Here is a 17,378-nt window from a genome sequence, read left to right on the forward strand (position 1 = left end):
ACAGAGAGTTGGTGTAATTTAGAGAATAGCTGGGATGAGAGTCTTGAAAGCCAAAAGACAGTCCACAAAAAGGATCCTTGCATATGTATCTGGTCTGTCAGGATATGATGCAATCCCATGTTGACTGCATCCTCCAAAGACCTGTTTGCTCGATAAGCAATTTGAAGGGGATCTAGAAAGGGTCCAGTGATGTCCTTCAGGTGGGCCAACACCAGTCTCTCAAATGACTTCATGACCACAGAAGATTATCTTTATGTATAATCATATACTGTATGCACTTATATGAACAGTATATGTACCATTTCTGTATTTATACAAGACTATATCTATAGTTCTATATTTAATTTAATAATGTGTTACTGTATTATAAACAAGAGCGTATTTTCTATGCAGTCTCCTAAGTTTTGGATTTGGCTGAATATGTAAAACTAATAAGACCTGAGGCTGTACTGTGTAAAGAGTTGCATCAGCTTCATAAAAATGTTAGATAGAAAATGCACTTCCAATGGGAATGAACAGAATACACATGATCAAAGATGTGTATCCTATGCTCTGACACATCCGGTGGTTATAATTACTCACATAACTCACAAAATCAGATGCATCTAGACACAGACTCCTATCTGCCCCCAGACACCATTACAGTGAGTAAGACTGACGGCACCCTGTCATTATCGTTCCTTTACCCTAAGAAATGCTGATGACGTTGGCCTCTGGGCACACACCTGAGTGCACACTGCATACTTCCTGCTATCTGAGGATGGAGGAGACACCCTGAGTGGGTTAATTTCAGGTCATGATAAAGGTAAATGAATGAAAAGCTGATTGCATTTACTCTCAAGGGAAAAGAGTTGGGGTTGGGTCACACATGACACCTGTGGAATCTGGAGTGTTTTGCAACTGTTTAAGACACTCATCAAAGGTTCAATGGGCTGCTTGTTCTTGGTAATGGTCAGTGGTTGGTGTGATAAGCACAAAATGCTTGTTCAACAGAACAAATGTTATGCCCTCTGCTGGTAATGTTCAAGCTGTTTTATGGACAATTTAGTGGTAAATTTTCAGCATTGATAAAGTAATCTGGCAAACTATGGAAGAATAATAAGATATTTATTATAATTTTATTGGAGAAATAAAATCAGTTTACATATACTGTAGCAGCTGGTAAACTGTGCAATTTATAGTGCAATTATCACAGGAGTTTTAATAGCTATAGAGAACATAAAACAAGAAGAATAAATATCCTGTGTTTCACTTGCATAGTCTGAAAATATAATATAGGTACAGGATTCATCAGTATTAAAATGTGTTAAATATAATTACATGCAGACTGTTTTGTTTTCTGAAGGTAGAATAAGTACAGACAACCCTCTTTCCAACATAATATATAATTAAAAAAAGTTGTTATATCTAATATCTCCAGTTTTGCATTATTCATGAATTTTGCTCAAAGGTTATACCATGTTTACATTCTAACATATGTTCTACCATCTTCATTAAGGTTATGTCAGTGGTACACAGCTCAAGAAGTAAAAATCAAGTCAAACAATAAAGTCACTCTGTTCAGGTCTGTATCACAACACTATGTTAAGAGTAACTTAGATTATCTGATTGGCTTGTTCCAGGGTTCAACAAAATAGTTGTGAAGACTGGGACTTCTCTGATGGACACCTCTTATCATTTTTTAAGCTTGTTGGTGGGGCGTGCTGACTGCACTTTGACTGAGATAGATGCAGATCTTGAACCCACAAGGTTCTGGGCTGTACAGGTGTATGTTCCTTGGTCGACCTCTCTGATCTCGTCCACCAGCAGCACTGTCTGAGAGCGCTGTCGGTTCTGCCTGTCCACCTGCACTGTTTGCACACTGTCTTGGGTGTACAGTGGGCGGCCAATCTGGTATTAAGAAAATATTACTCAAAAATGGGAATTTAGTACTCTTATGATGACCAAACTGCTATAGAAAATAATGTATTGCTTAATAAAGTACCTATCACTTACTATAGAATAATTAATACTACAAAGTTAGTATAGCTAAAATGCAACCAATTTGGAATAAGACCATTTCTTAATCATGAACTTTGCAGTTTAATGAAATTAAATGTTAAATGGACCCTTTTAAGTGCTAACTTAGATTCATATTCACAATTGAGTCTTTGCACTAAAAGCTATTTATGATCTAAACCAGGTGACTCCAGTGGTCAGTGGCAGTACTGCAGGGAGTATGTGAATTTGTGTTTGATTTCTTTATGATAAAAGGAACAATTTCTTAAAATGCAGTGTTTAATATCTCAAGGCTAATGTCAAGAAGTGTGCTACATTTTTCATTGTCTCTCCAACATTACATTAAAGTAACTGTAATGTAATGTAGAAGTATAGGTATTTGACACTTTACATTAAAATTATAATTTCAATGGCTTTACATTGTAATGTAATTACCTTAATATAATGTAATACATTAAAATGGTACCATGTACACATGCTATTATAGGCTAAGCTTAAAATGTAACTCTCTTGGCCTGAAAAAGTTTGAAGACCCCTAATCTAAACTATTAGGGGATCAAAAGCCAGAGTATTATTTAATATGTTCATTACCAATTATATGATCAGCATAACAATTTGAAAAGTTAAATGAAAAAATAACATGAATTTCAAAATGTGTGCATAACCTGATGATGCATGCTATCTCAGCATAATTTGAAAATGTTCCAAAGAGCATCTTTTGTGCTTCAATGGATGCAAGGAATTTGACATTTCACAAATTTGCCTTGAGTCTTTAATATTTCATAATTGTTTCTCACCCCTACCTCAAGATGTTGAATCCCAGATTTTAAAAGTGGACTTCTGAATTGTGAGGTTGTGTGTAGTCACTCTGTTCTAACCTTCTGTCCAGGGTATTCCCAGGTAAAATCCACCAACACATCCTGTTCTCCCACCACAGTGCATGTCACCTGGAGATTTTGTCCCATTGCCACAGTGTTAGAAAGCCTGGATTGCAGGTGATGGAGGGGCGGCTGGATCTGGCAGGACAAATATAGAAATTTCTGCAGTCAAACATACAGTATATGGTTTCATTAGTATTTCCTTAAAATACATATACAGTATATATTAATATGTATTTGTGTAGATACAAACATACATACATCTAATATATATATACATACATTAGATATACAGTCTACATTACAAAGCAAACTGAATTATTAACTAAATAATTTTTTGTGGTAATCAACATTATGCCAGCTTAACTTGTATTGAACCCGGAATATTCCTTTAACTGTGTTGGGTACAGGGACGGACTGACAATCTGTGCGTTCGGGAAAAGTCCAGAACGGCCGTCCAACCGAGGGCCGTCCGTCGGCACAAAAAAAAAGTATAATAAAGCAATATGAACAGCCAACAGTAGGGACACTAATACGATCACTTATATGCAACGTGTAAAAAAAAAAAACTGAGGAACAAGAGTCGGCCTACTAGCCAGTTTGTGATTCGTCCCCGGCCGCAGTCAGATTTGTAATGGAAGCAGGTCAGTTTAGAAAAATGTACAGTTTTGTACATGAGCTGCAGCCAGGACGAAATTAACCCTTTCGCACGTACGATCACACACACACACACACACACACACACACACACACACACACACACACACACACACACACACACACACACACACACACACACACACCAGTGTGATTAGAACGGTCAGTGCACCGTGATTAGCTGCTAATATTAAATGTGCTTTCGCGCGTTGGCTGGCGCTGAGCCAGAGACGGACGCGCTCAGCGCTGTCATATCACAACTTAGTTTTCAGTGTTTTCAACCACATAATGTTTCTTTTAGGTTTTAGGTTTCAGACATATAATTTCATTTCCAATACGTAGGTACTAAACAAACAATACAATACATTTAGAGAGACACAGAGTTTGTAAAATACACACTGATGTCTATGGAAACGGCAATAATATTCCTTTCCATAATAATTAGACACGTTTTATTCATATCAATCAGATACACATTGTGAAAGTAACTTTAAAGTTTACTCTATTCTTCTCCCAGTTCACCGGTCACTTACTTTCATGTATTTTGGGAGAAGTGGATGAATTAACGTGTTGTAGCCTAAATCCAACAGATCCGATTCTCTGAACTGTGGCACTATGACGGCGCCCATCGCTCACAGCTCAACTAACGCGATCGTTATAAAGGTGTTTAGACAACAAAACTCACCCACTTGCATTTATTTGACAATCTGAATATCAGATATTTCATGCTAACATGCTAACAAATGTGTGAATATTTTTAATAAAAAGGAAAAACGGCATAAAGCATATCATCATTCATTCAGTGCTGTTGTGGCTGCGGTGTGTCACGTGACAAGCAATGACGCGTCACCATGGAAACCATAAAGTAAATAACGGTCTAAATAACAGTCAGCCAGAATATTTTACATTTATGTGAAAGGGTTAAATCGCCGGCAGAATGGCTAGCAGAAAACGTAAGGAGAAAGGTGGATGGGAAAAAGTAAAAGAAAAGAGGGCCAAGTTTCTCGAGACTGATGCAGCAAAATGTAAAAAGCTCACAGAGCTTTTGGTTGCTGTGCAACTGCCAGCAGCACTGCATTGCTTAGCCAGAGTGTAACATTAGAGGACCAGCAAGTGGAAGCTGAGCCTGAGCATCCACAGCCTGGTCATGATGAGGGACAGACAGCAGAGTTAACTTCACATCAGCAAGAGGTCCTGGTAAGTGCCAGTAGCAGGACACATTAAAATAGCTTGTCTTTATCCCTATCTTAGCTGAATCAGTAGGGGTTCAATCTTCAGCTGGCTAATAAGCTATCTTTAAATTCATTTGTTTATTCAGGTTGAAGATAGTTGCAGTACAAAAGATGACAGGGAGAGTGCAGGGAAGTGCCAGAATGTCCCAGGATGCTCTACAGCACAACATTTCAAACGGCCCAAGTCAGATAGTCACAGCCTGGAACAATTTTTTGCTAACCACCCTCAGCAAAAGCCTAAAAACCTAGTGGCGAATGGCCGGATGATGGGCCTATTTGGGAGAAAGTCCAGGGCTGTTTTTTAGCCCCAGTCCGTCCCTGGGTATGACTGAAAGTAATGGTAAATTAAAGGGTTACATACTTATGCACTGCATTCAATTTCAGTTGGTGCACTTGTGAATACTCACAGTTAACATAGATCAGCATGTACTTGGTTGAGCTCTGGCGAAGGTTCCCTAGGCTGGCCAAACAGTAGAGAGAGCCAGCATGATACTGCTTTGGCCTGTGGATGGTGAAGCCTTTTTTGTTGTCAAAGGAGATCTCTGTACCATCCACCTTCACCTCCATTGGAGGAAACTCTTGGTGCAGGGTCACCTTCGCCAACGGAGAGGTCACCTGACATGGCAGGACAGTTGGCCAGTTAGTACGAAGCTGAATGACCTCATAATAGTCAGAGGAAGGTACAAACAACTCCTGGGGATCTAGGAGAGAAAAAAAGAAAAAGCCACAGACATTTATATTTTTGCATTTCTGTGTTTTGGATTGGACACAAAACAAGTTTAGATATTTAATGAATTAACGTTTCATGACTATGGTACGTATAGTTCCCTCCAGTTAACAGACACGGACACAAGGCGTTCTTGTTTACGGGCATTTATTAGTCAAATGATGTCGTCCTCGATGCCATCAAACATGCCCGTAAACAAGAACGCCTTGTGTCCGTGTCTGTTAACTGGAGGGAACTATAGCGAGAACTCATTGGCCGCGTTAACTCCAGGGGAGTGAAACAAACAGGTAACAAAAGGCAACTTCTATTCCGTGTGTCTCTCGGTGAACTTACAAAATTGATATTACCAAAAACTTAACGAGCCGCAGTTAGCTCGTACGCGCTATGACATTCTCCGATGCTACGATGCTGATGTAACATCAATAAACGTCTGAACCAACCGAACCTCAGAACAATAGTTCCGTTATATATAGCCTACATAAACAAATCCGCTTGTACATATATTTGAAAGTAAAAGAAGTGCCGATAAATATAAATATATATATATATATATATATATATATATATATATATATATATATATATATATATATATATATATATATATATATATATATATATATATATGATATATTTAAACGTGGTTACTTATTAAATTAAAACTATTATTTTATGGAACTTAAATTATGCAACTGTCTCTGCTGGCAGCTACAGTACGAATTACAGCAGGGGATTGTTCGCATAACATGTCGGACAGATGGTCTCTTCCTGTCTACGTGGGCGGTTCTTGGACAGAATAAACACCAATAATGACCAGACCTTTAGGCGTTGATTGATGCTCTACGAAACATAGTAAGCTCAGCTATACACTTGTATTTTTACAGTACATATTAAATAAAGAAAAAACTTGCATTAAGCACAAAAGAGTTGAAGACTGATTTTGTTTGAGGAGGTAAATTCGCAATTCGCACTTTCCTCAATTTAATTACAATACATTACTCATATTACCAGAGAAAAAGATGAAGACTTTGACGCCTTTGTCATATTCTTTTCTGCAGTCTTTGTCCTCACAGTACAAGGGATAGCAGGTGTACTCCCCTGTATCTGCCGCTGTTGCATTTGCCAAAATCAGTGTGCCATAACGTTCATGTTGAATCATCCTAGAAATACAGACAAAAAACAGCAATCCATACAAAAGCGATGTAATAATCGAATTGCACTAAATAATCGTACACTGGAAATGGCCACTTGTCCACAATATTATAGTTGGTGCTCAAGTCAAGATCTTTATTGTCATTTTACAGACAAGTTGTCTAATTATCTCATCTAATACATAGCTAGAGTTTGTGACAAACTGTTTAATGACTCATAAAGACTGGGGCGAAACTGAACTAAACTGATGCAACCTAATGCAATGTAATGACAGATTAATTGTCACTATTAGCTCATACCTGAGTCGTCCTTCATCATCCTCTTGTAGATATGCAGGAACAGTCCACTGCACAGGATTTCCTTTACACCTCATCTCTAGCGTATCACCTGCTTGAATAGTCAGCGTGTCCCCAACTTTCTGGAACTTTCCCTTGTCCACCACCTGGGTGAGGTATGTCTGAGCAGCTTTAGGAGTCTGAGGGGTGCTTTTCACTCTCGGTTTGGAAGCAAGAGCCTTTCCTGTCCCTTTTCCAACCTTGGCCTTGCCATTTGGTCTCTTGTCAGCTTTTGCCTTTGTGTTGGGTTCAGCCTCTTGGCACATGCCTGTTTTCAGTGTGATAAATAGTTCTGAAACATCATCAAATTGTAAGTCTGTTCATATTTATTATACTCCTGGAGATGAAGCAAACATATGGACTTATTGGTCTTTAAAGTCAACATGAAAACAAAACCAATCCTTTTTAATGCATATTCATGGGCTTATTGTGCATGATTTATCAGTACACATTATTCAAAAGAAAATGTTACTGCAGAAATAGTAAAAGTAATATGGTAGTATGCAAATATTGCTAACCACTCCCCTCCAACCACCTGGCTGTATGCTGGTACGTAACATCCACTTTTCTAGATCAAATACATTTCTGATGGATCAAGTCCCACTATATATTTTGATACTCATTAAATTCTCAGATATTCTTGGTGAATAACCTGTTCTGGGGCATAGATTCCAGGGGGAATGGTACTTATACCATGATCAATGGAAACATGGGTGAATGCTTCACGCTTCAACCCCCCAAATGTTCAAGCCAAATCTATGCCCTTGATCCTGTTTCACTTGAAAATACTGTAGGTAAGATTAGGGAAGTAAAATTGGTTATGAATGCTGTTCCACAGTGACTATAAAGACATAATGGGAATGCACATGGAGACAAAACACCCAAAGTTTCCACTTTATGTAGATGCACATTCTGTAAATATTTACCTGCATACATTTGATTTTACAGTTCTAGTTATAATACTTTTCTCTGTCTTCTGTATATTACTAAAAATTAAATACTTTCGAAAAAGTAATGGACGACGTGACCTCTTGAGAGATAGAATACTCACCAAACTGAACAATCAAAATTGAAACAAGCGGAGCAACTACCAGCACCCTCCACTTCATGGCAGAGAATCCTCACAGTGACCACAGAATACTTTTAGTTCACTCTGTTAAAGGTTCCCAGATCTTCAGGAAACATGCAGTGGATGAAAAGACAGAAAGAGAGTGGGAGAGGAGGAATAGAGTGTGCAGAGAGAGGGGTCAGTTATTTACCCGAGTGGCATGAACACCCTAAATTCCTCTGGTTACACTCAATGGATCCTTTCTGTGTTCAGTCTGCCAATCAGGGGCTGTGGAGAGCTGGTCATCCAACTGAAAAAAACACTCAATGTTTATTTAGCTGTAAAAACAAGCTGCAGAGCATAAGCATCAGTCGGGAAAACAGTCTGCTAGCTGTTCATCAAAAAGCAAAATTGCCCCATCAAAAGACTACTCTGGAAATTGCTGATGACTACGTGGTAAACATCAAAATGATCTGCAAAAGTATTCATGACTATGAATATCTATACAGTATAAATATTATATATCTATATTATATATCTTGTCAAGCAATATCTAGTCAAGCCAATACAGCTTACGTTATTATTTTTATACATATATAGTATAAAAAAATATATTTCACCACAACCATAATGAAAGCTCTGTTTAAAACAAGAAAGAAAGAAAGCTGCAGAAATGGCAGCAAATTATTTTTGTAGGTTTAAGGGTTTTGTTAGGTTTGGTTTCAAGGGCTTCAATGTTGACCTGACTTCTGAGTAACCTTTGCCTCTGGACTCTGTTTCTCACTCCAAATCCAAAAGAGGTAATGAATCCTGAGCAGATAAAAAGACACACATTTTCACAAAGTTTCCCCTCAAGATATACGTTTGACTTTACATTTGGTAACATTTCAGATTATGGCTCCTCCCAGCTGAAACATCAGGTAAATGTTGATGACCACACTCCAGGGGCGGAGCCAGGAGTTTGTGGCCAGGCAGGTGAAAGCGATCCGTCTGTGGTGGCACAGAAATGTTCGGGCAGCATTTTTATATCGTCGGACAGTGGGGGGTTTTTAGTGGATTCAATGACACCCCGGACAGAGAGGTTTGGCGACCTTGGTGTACGCACATGTTAAATTTGTACAGAGATGATTTCACCTCTATAGAACTAAATTCTGCCAAAAAATGACCAAAAACAAAATGACTAAAACAGCAATTGCGAGTTGGGTGGCCAATGAGGTGGCCAGGCTTTGGTCCACTGCCACCTCTGGCTACCACCTAGCTGACTGACACACTGACAACAGGAAGTAATGGAAAGAATGGTACCTATGGTCACTGAGAAATTGACCATTTGTATCTCTTAAAGTTCAGGTGTCACACCCCCAATATCAGATGTTTCAAATAAAAATTATAATCTCATACACTCTCATGCAATATTTACTAGATTCTCCCTATTACACTAAAAAAGTGTCATTTGCTAGATAAAAGGAGACTGATCTCACACAAAATTGGCGAAAAAAGGGTACAATTTTTTGGTCTGCTAAAATTGGTCTCTGTTTTATGAATTTACAAAACACCCACAATCAGGGCTGGACTGGGAAGAGAAATCGTCCCTGGATTTTACATAGAAACAGGCCCAAAAATGTATGAGGTGTTGAGGCCAAGGTTGATGAGCGGGGAGGGGAGGGGGGTGCTCGGTCCTTTTCTGCTTATCGCGGCACCATTTTTGTGGTCCGTTAGCTTATCGGGCCAAGTAGGACTACGCTTAGGACCCCAATATGCTCAGAAACGGCCCTGCTGATTGGTCCTTTGACATGTAATTGGTTTTCGTACTCTCTTGTTGTCTAACATTTAAATTTCCTCATTCTTTGCAGGTAAGCTGGTTTCACTGCAGTGCAAGTTTTCTCTCTGAAACCCTCCTCCTCCACATCACCACCTGTGTAGATCTGTTTCAAAGGGATTGTATTTATGTCTTATTAGTTGACAGTAGCATGTCTTTCTAAACCAACCCCAGTGGTTTAATCCATGTTTTCTGAAGCAATCCAATCGGTTTTAGGTTAGAACAGAACAAAATACTATAAAAATTGACATCAGCAGTCTTCTTGTCAATCATGATCACAAGCTTGATTACATTTCCTAGCGCTCTGCACATTAGCATTTGTGTGAGTAAAAGATGAGAGACTTAGTTTTTGTGTTTAATTATGTAATTGTGTGTTTTTTTTATTTTGCCACAACTTAATATCATATTTGTGTTTACTCAATTCAGTTATGTTCCCACAACACAAATTATTTCAGATGAGTTCACATGGCAATTTTATGTTAAGAAAACACATTTAAGTTGTGTAAAAACTTTCTATATTTGAATTAAGTTCATGTGTAAATTTCTGTGAGTTTACACACTGTAATGATTGTTAAATTGTTCATGTTTTGTATTGTTGCTGTGTAGATTTTTGTATAGCTGATCAAGGTTCTTCTACTCACCAAGAAAAACTGTGCAGGTTGTGACGGTGTTTGAAGTTTCATTAGTAGGAAGGGGGTTTCTAAGAACCAAACATGGATGTTGTGGGGGTGCGCAAATCATTTTCATCTAAAGATGTCTATTGATACCTAGAGAGAAACCACTTTTAGCTTCAAATATTTGCATCATGATGCATGCAGAAGACAAATGTGGAGCTGGGAATACAAACCGAAGAATAAGAATACAAATTGCCACAAGTGTGTAGGAGAGCATTGTTGCTATCGACATCATATCAACCAATGCCTTCAGGTCAAAGAAAAGAGCCGTTATTGCTGAAAATAAAGCAGAGCACATAATTTCCAGTACCTTTGTATTTTGGACAAAATCTGCAGACTATTTTCTGTTCATCTGAAAGGGAGGAAATGGCCCCGTTCTTATGATTTGGCTTAGTCTGTCATATGTGAGAGATTAAAAAATGTCTAAATTAATTGATCGGATTAAGCATATTTATATATATTAAAGTCTTTGTTCTTTCCTCTTACCCGCCACAGTGCCATATATAGTGGCCACCACTGGACTCTGCCGTAAACTGAATTTATACACCCATTTGAACATGAGAACATCTCTGGCCATGGCAAACAGGACACGGGGCATTTGAAACATGGACCCCAAGAGACTGCGAATCAAGTTAATTTTTAAATCTTCAATCTAATACATACTTCACAGGGCTCAACTATTTGGATGGACCATTGGCCAGGGACCAGGTTTGGGACAGTTAACAGAACTGTCACTTGCCCTACTAGGCCATTGCTGCACTGTGATTGTATCTTATATTCCTTGGTAATATGTGTTGTTATGTTTGCCGTGCAAACTTGATCTTTTGGATTTGTGTGACATATTGATTTTGTCATATTGAATATGTACAGCTAACGTGTAAAAGTAATAGTAGGTTGGCATTTTAAATTCAGTTAATTTACATAAAATGGAGTAGATTAAATCAACAAGTAAATATTATGATGGCTATTTTAATTAATTAATTAATTAATTAATTAAATACTTTTTTAGACATAAAAATGCTCTGTCTATATTAATAACTTGGTATACTTTGGATAATAAATTGTCACAAAATGTGTCTTGGACAAATGAAATAGTGTAGTGTGACTGTGTTGAAATTATTTTTTTGGGAAATTGCAATTCAGTTAAATTCACTTGCTATCTTTAAAATACCAATTCAACTTCCATTGGGGCATGGCCAATTCAATTCAAAATTCAAACTCATGAATTGAAAGGGAGTTAATTCTGAAATTCTGAATTTTGCATAACCCTGACTGCACTCCCAACTCCGCCTTCTTGTTTCCCCTTACCACACCTCCTTGTCTAGTGCTCATTTAGACAGTTGTCACCTGTTCCTCATGTGTTTCCCTCAGTATATACACTCACCTAAAGGATTATTAGGAACACCATACTAATACTGTGTTTGACCCCCTTTCGCCTTCAGAACTGCCTTAATTCTACGTGGCATTGATTCAACAAGGTGCTGAAAGCATTCTTTAGAAATGTTGGCCCATATTGATAGGATAGCATCTTGCAGTTGATGGAGATTTGTGGGATGCACATCCAGGGCACGAAGCTCCCGTTCCACCACATCCCAAAGATGCTCTATTGGGTTGAGATCTGGTGACTGTGGGGGCCATTTTAGTACAGTGAACTCATTGTCATGTTCAAGAAACCAATTTGAAATGATTCAAGCTTTGTGACATGGTGCATTATCCTGCTGGAAGTAGCATCAGAGGATGGGTACATGGTGGCCATAAAGGGATGGACATGGTCAGAAACAATGCTCAGGTAGGCCGTGGCATTTGAACGATGCCCAATTGGCACTAAGGGGCCTAAAGTGTGCCAAGAAAACATCCCCCACACCATTACACCACCACCACCAGCCTGCACAGTGGTAACAAGGCATGATGGATCCATGTTCTCATTCTGTGTACGCCAAATTCTGACTCTACCATCTGAATGTCTCAACAGAAATTGAGACTCATCAGACCAGGCAACATTTTTCCAGTCTTCAACTGTCCAATTTTGGTGAGCTCTTGCAAATTGTAGCCTCTTTTTCCCATTTGTAGTGGAGATGAGTGGTACCCGGTGGGGTCTTCTGCTGTTGTAGCCCATCCGCCTCAAGGTTGTGCGTGTTGTGGCTTCACAAATGCTTTGCTGCATACCTCGGTTGTAACGAGTGGTTATTTCAGGCAAAGTTGCTCTTCTATCAGCTTGTATCAGTCGGCCCATTCTCCTCTGACCTCTAGCATCAACAAGGCATTTTCGCCCACAGGACTGCCACATACTGGATGTTTTTCCCTTTTCACACCATTCTTTGTAATCCCTAGAAATGGTTGTGCGTGAAAATCCCAGTAACTGAGCAGATTGTGAAATACTCAGACCGACCCGTCTGGCACCAACAACCATGTCATGCTCAAAATTGCTTAAATCACCTTTCTTTCCCATTCTGTAATTCAGTTTGGAGTTCAGGAGATTGTCTTGACCAGGACCACACCCCTAAATGCATTGAAGCAACTGCCATGTGATTGGTTGATTAGATAATTGCATTAATGAGAAATTGAACAGGTGTTCCTAATAATCCTTTAGGCGAGTGTATTGTGCCTTCTTCCCTCATGTCTTTGCCAGTTCATTCTGTGTGTTCATGTCTCCAGTTGGTTTGTGATTCTCTTGGTTGGTCTGGTTTATATTTAAGATTTATTTTGATTGTTCTTGTTACAGTTGCATTTTTCCCTCCCTTTTTTGTTCGTATTTTGATTAATTTTGTAATGATGCCCATTTGATTTGGCTTCTGTGCTAAGGGCCTTGCTTTCCTCAGTTTGTCGTGACAATTGTACAAATCATTCTTTGCCATTTATTAAATGACGTTTTCATGATATTGTGCAATTTCACAACTAATCTGGATTGTGCACAATCAGCCTAGAAAATAAGCATTGTTTTAATCATCCGTGTGCTGGAAATTCATTTGTAAAAATTTTTTTTCTTTTATTGTTTCACTCACCTTGTCAGAAAGTCTTAATTTTTTCAGATGTGCATAGACTTTATTCTTCAGTTCTTGGATTCCTGAGTGTGAATCTTTTGTGAATGAACACAAGAACATCAAACAACCTCAGGTGAAAACACCTTTGAGAATGAGAAACCTCTGGCCTGGGTAGCTCAGCGAGTATTGACTCTGAGTTCGAATCCAGGGTGTGCAGAGTGACTCCATCCACTCTGTGGTGTCATGCACAATGAGCCACGTGATAAGATGCGCGGCAGGGCTGGACTGGGAAGAGAAATCACCCCAGGATTTTACATGGCAACTGGTCCAACTACTGAGCGTTTTGTGGTCTGTTCTGCATTACGCGCCGGCTCATTTTTGCTTATCGCGGCACATTCGGCATGTTTCGCGGCCGACCCACCGGCCTGCTTGATTCTCCCGCTGGCCAGTCCACCCCTGATCGGCCCCAAAGTGCGTCGGCCCACCGGGAAAATGCCTGGAATGCCAGATTACCAGTCCAGCCCTGATGCGTGGATTGACGGTCTCAGAAGCGGAGGCAACTGAGACTTGTCCTACGCCACCCGGATTGAGGTGAGTACCTACTAAGTAGTGGGAATTGGGCATTCCAATTTTATATTTATATTTATGATATATATATATATATATATATATATATATATATATATATATATATATATATATATATATATATATATATATGTGTAGAGACAATAGTTGTAGCCATGTGGAACTTTGTTAAATCCAGTTCTTATCTATTACAGATAAAAAGATAAGATGAATGGAAAGGAACACAAGAGATATGTGCAATCAGTTCATGGGCCCGTGGATTTGTGTGGCCCAGATATCTGTGGATGCTCCTGTGGCCACCCTTTAATGTAAAAACTGGAATATGATATACTAAAATTTTTTCAGTGATGCTGGTGCTACAACCTAAACTAACGCCAAAAGGCTAAACACAAATTACTGCTACTATAAGTAATTCAACCTACAGTACAGAACTTTTAGGGTTAGGGTTAGGTTAAAATCCTAACCAAGGATGTCATACATACAGCTCATCTAATTTAAAATTTCAGTTGGCCAACATCTTCAACAAATGATAATACTGTACCACAAAGAGTCCTTCAAGTGAGCATCCCAAATGTCTTCCAGTAACACTCTTGTCAACACTAGCATAGTCCCACAATGCCAACAGAAATTGTACACTAAAAAGCTTGTGAAATTGGCCAGTACCCATCTGAATAGCTGGCCTCTATATGCAATTTCCAGAAGACGCAAAACGTTTATATCCATTTGTAATAACATTATTTTGCTTAATTACTGGCAGTGTTACAGTATATAAAAGTCTGGATAAAATACTGTTAAAGTGTGATATTGTGCAGCAAGACAGAACATAAGTGCAGGGGCGTGACCAGAATGGTGGCACAGGGTGGCAGCTGCCACCCTAAACATGAGCCTTGTCACCCCACTTGCCACCCCAACTCAGACCCTGCTCACATCCTGGAGATTGTTCACAATGGCTTAACCTGTCCATGTTGCGCATGGTCCATAACAACGTTCCGCCCGTGTCTGGAAGAACACAGCAATCCGCATCAGTAAACAAATCCCCCCCAACTCCGGTCAGAGTCAGACCTAATCTTTCGCAAGACAAAACTGCACAACTGTGACAAATGTGACATTGTGAAAACCCAGTTTATCTTTGTGAGCCTCAAGTTAAATACTGAAATGAAGTAATGCAAATATAATAATAAGAAGAAAAACTAAGCAGAGTGGATCCAATTGGAATAATTAAATAATTTCACAAGTTATTTCAGAGTATATTTGTCATTTTATAGGCAGCCTTATATGAACAAACATTATAATTATTATATCAAATATAATAAAGAAATAATTCAATATAATTTAAGTTAGAAGGTACTAGTGTAACAGTGGCTGGAGCTTCTCTATACTGTAGGCATTAGCAACAAAGTAGACTTTCTCTCTGTAGTTCTTGCCCCATAAAGTGCTCATATACAGTAGTTGGAGCAAAGGCACGGGATGAGAATGGAGGATAAAATTCCATGGTGAAAACCAAAGTGTTTTATCAAAGAATGAATAGGCCATTCAGTTTCTTACAAGCAACATCAATGGCTACCCAACATGTTAGTTTAAGAGCATTTTCAAACTGCACATTCTGTACACTAGATGACAGCATAGAACAATTTTGCTCTAACTTGCTTATGGACTGCTAAGAAGTCAGTCTAGCTATGTTCACAATGGAATGCTTACCTTCTTGCTACTAACTAAACACTGCCGAATATTATTTGAAATATGATGTGAAACATAAGCAGTATTCCACAATAAATATCTCTTACCGTAGTAAGAGTTGTTTGCAACATTGTTGTCACCTGTCCTCATCACTTACACTGAAAAAAATATGTTGGATTTACTTAAAAGCATTTTACGTATATATTTTTATCTGTATAAGTAAATTCAGGTTATAACTAGAAAACCTTTGTTAGATATATACAACTGCATCAGCATCAGTTCATTCAAATGTATTTACTTAAAAATGTATGTCTCATTAAAAATGTTCCTTAACAAATGAAAAGCTGCGCATACTTGAAGATGTGCGTTTCTTTCACACTTTCAGAAATAAGAATTTATGCATTTTTTAACTATTTAAAAAAAATTATATTTAAAGTGAAGTCAAGTGGTTTTTTTATTGTCGTTCAACCATATACAGTTAGTAAAGTACACAGTTAAATGAGACAACGTTCCTCTAGGACCATGGTGCTACATAAAACAACATAGGACATACACAGAACCATATGAGACTACACAGACTAAATAAGACCTACACATTCCTACATAAATTGCACACGCAAAAAGATGACACTTTCTAAAAATGCCAAATGTAAACATAACATACTACGAAATAGTGTTCTATGCACATAGCAGTTATTGAGGTAGCAGCCAGGTATAAAGTGACAATGAATAAAGTGCAACTCTGGACATTCTGTATATTGAAGTAAGCACTCACACATTTGGAAGTACTAAGTAACCAACTTAGCTTGTCTGTGAACAAATGTTGCTGTATTTACCCCAGACAACGTGTGCAACTTGTTGGATGTCCCGTTTTTTAATTTTGATTTATACTGTCCCCATTATTTGACCCATCCATCTAAAATATAGGCTAGTTATATCATGTACAAATATAACATGTCTAAATGTTTTGCTATTTGCAGTTGATTTTTGTATTTTGTTCTCTAGGTCTGGATGGGTAGAGAATTGGAGTATTCTTCAGTCATTTGGACATTTGGTGACTTAATATTGAAGTTTTTGAATGGACTTGTAAATGTGTGTAGTCATAATTTACCTTTATGAGTAATATTTATGTGATATTTGAGTTGTCACTGTGTAATAAATGTTCTCATTTGTTTCATTCTATTTTGAACTTGTAATAGATAGAAGTTAGTTACTCTGTAAGCTAAAACTGTGCTCACTGTGGATAGTTCTATGATATGGACACTACAATTTATTATGCAACATACAAACAATTACCATAATTAATTTGACTGTACAGCTAAAATACTGTATTTTAATATATGTCATACAAACAACTACTGTAATAAATTTTACAGAATGACTATATGTTTCAGCCCCTTTCTACTCTACTAAGCAGTTCTGATCTTGAATTCCTGACCCTCTTACTGGAATGGCTGGGACAGAAATAGCACTGTCAGAATCTAATGTCAAGGCAGACACAATCAGTCACTGGATACTGAGCGCATACGGGCAAGGACACACTTTTCTTGTGATTATTTCCCTAAGTTTAATTCATATGCTGTGTTTGACTTTATTAAACTTGGCTGCAGTTCAG

The 17,378-nt window shown here is 38.2% G+C and overlaps 1 pseudogene; it reads right to left on the reverse strand.

The window, feature by feature from the left end:
- Nucleotides 1-1,117: 1,117 nt before the first annotated feature.
- LOC127617309 (platelet-derived growth factor receptor-like protein) lies at nucleotides 1,118-8,235 on the reverse strand (annotated as a pseudogene).
- Between the last annotated feature and the right edge of the window lie 9,143 nt (nucleotides 8,236-17,378).

This window comes from Xyrauchen texanus, chromosome 23 (assembly GCF_025860055.1).
Source record: "Xyrauchen texanus isolate HMW12.3.18 chromosome 23, RBS_HiC_50CHRs, whole genome shotgun sequence".
Taxonomy (NCBI): Eukaryota; Metazoa; Chordata; class Actinopteri; order Cypriniformes; family Catostomidae; genus Xyrauchen; species Xyrauchen texanus.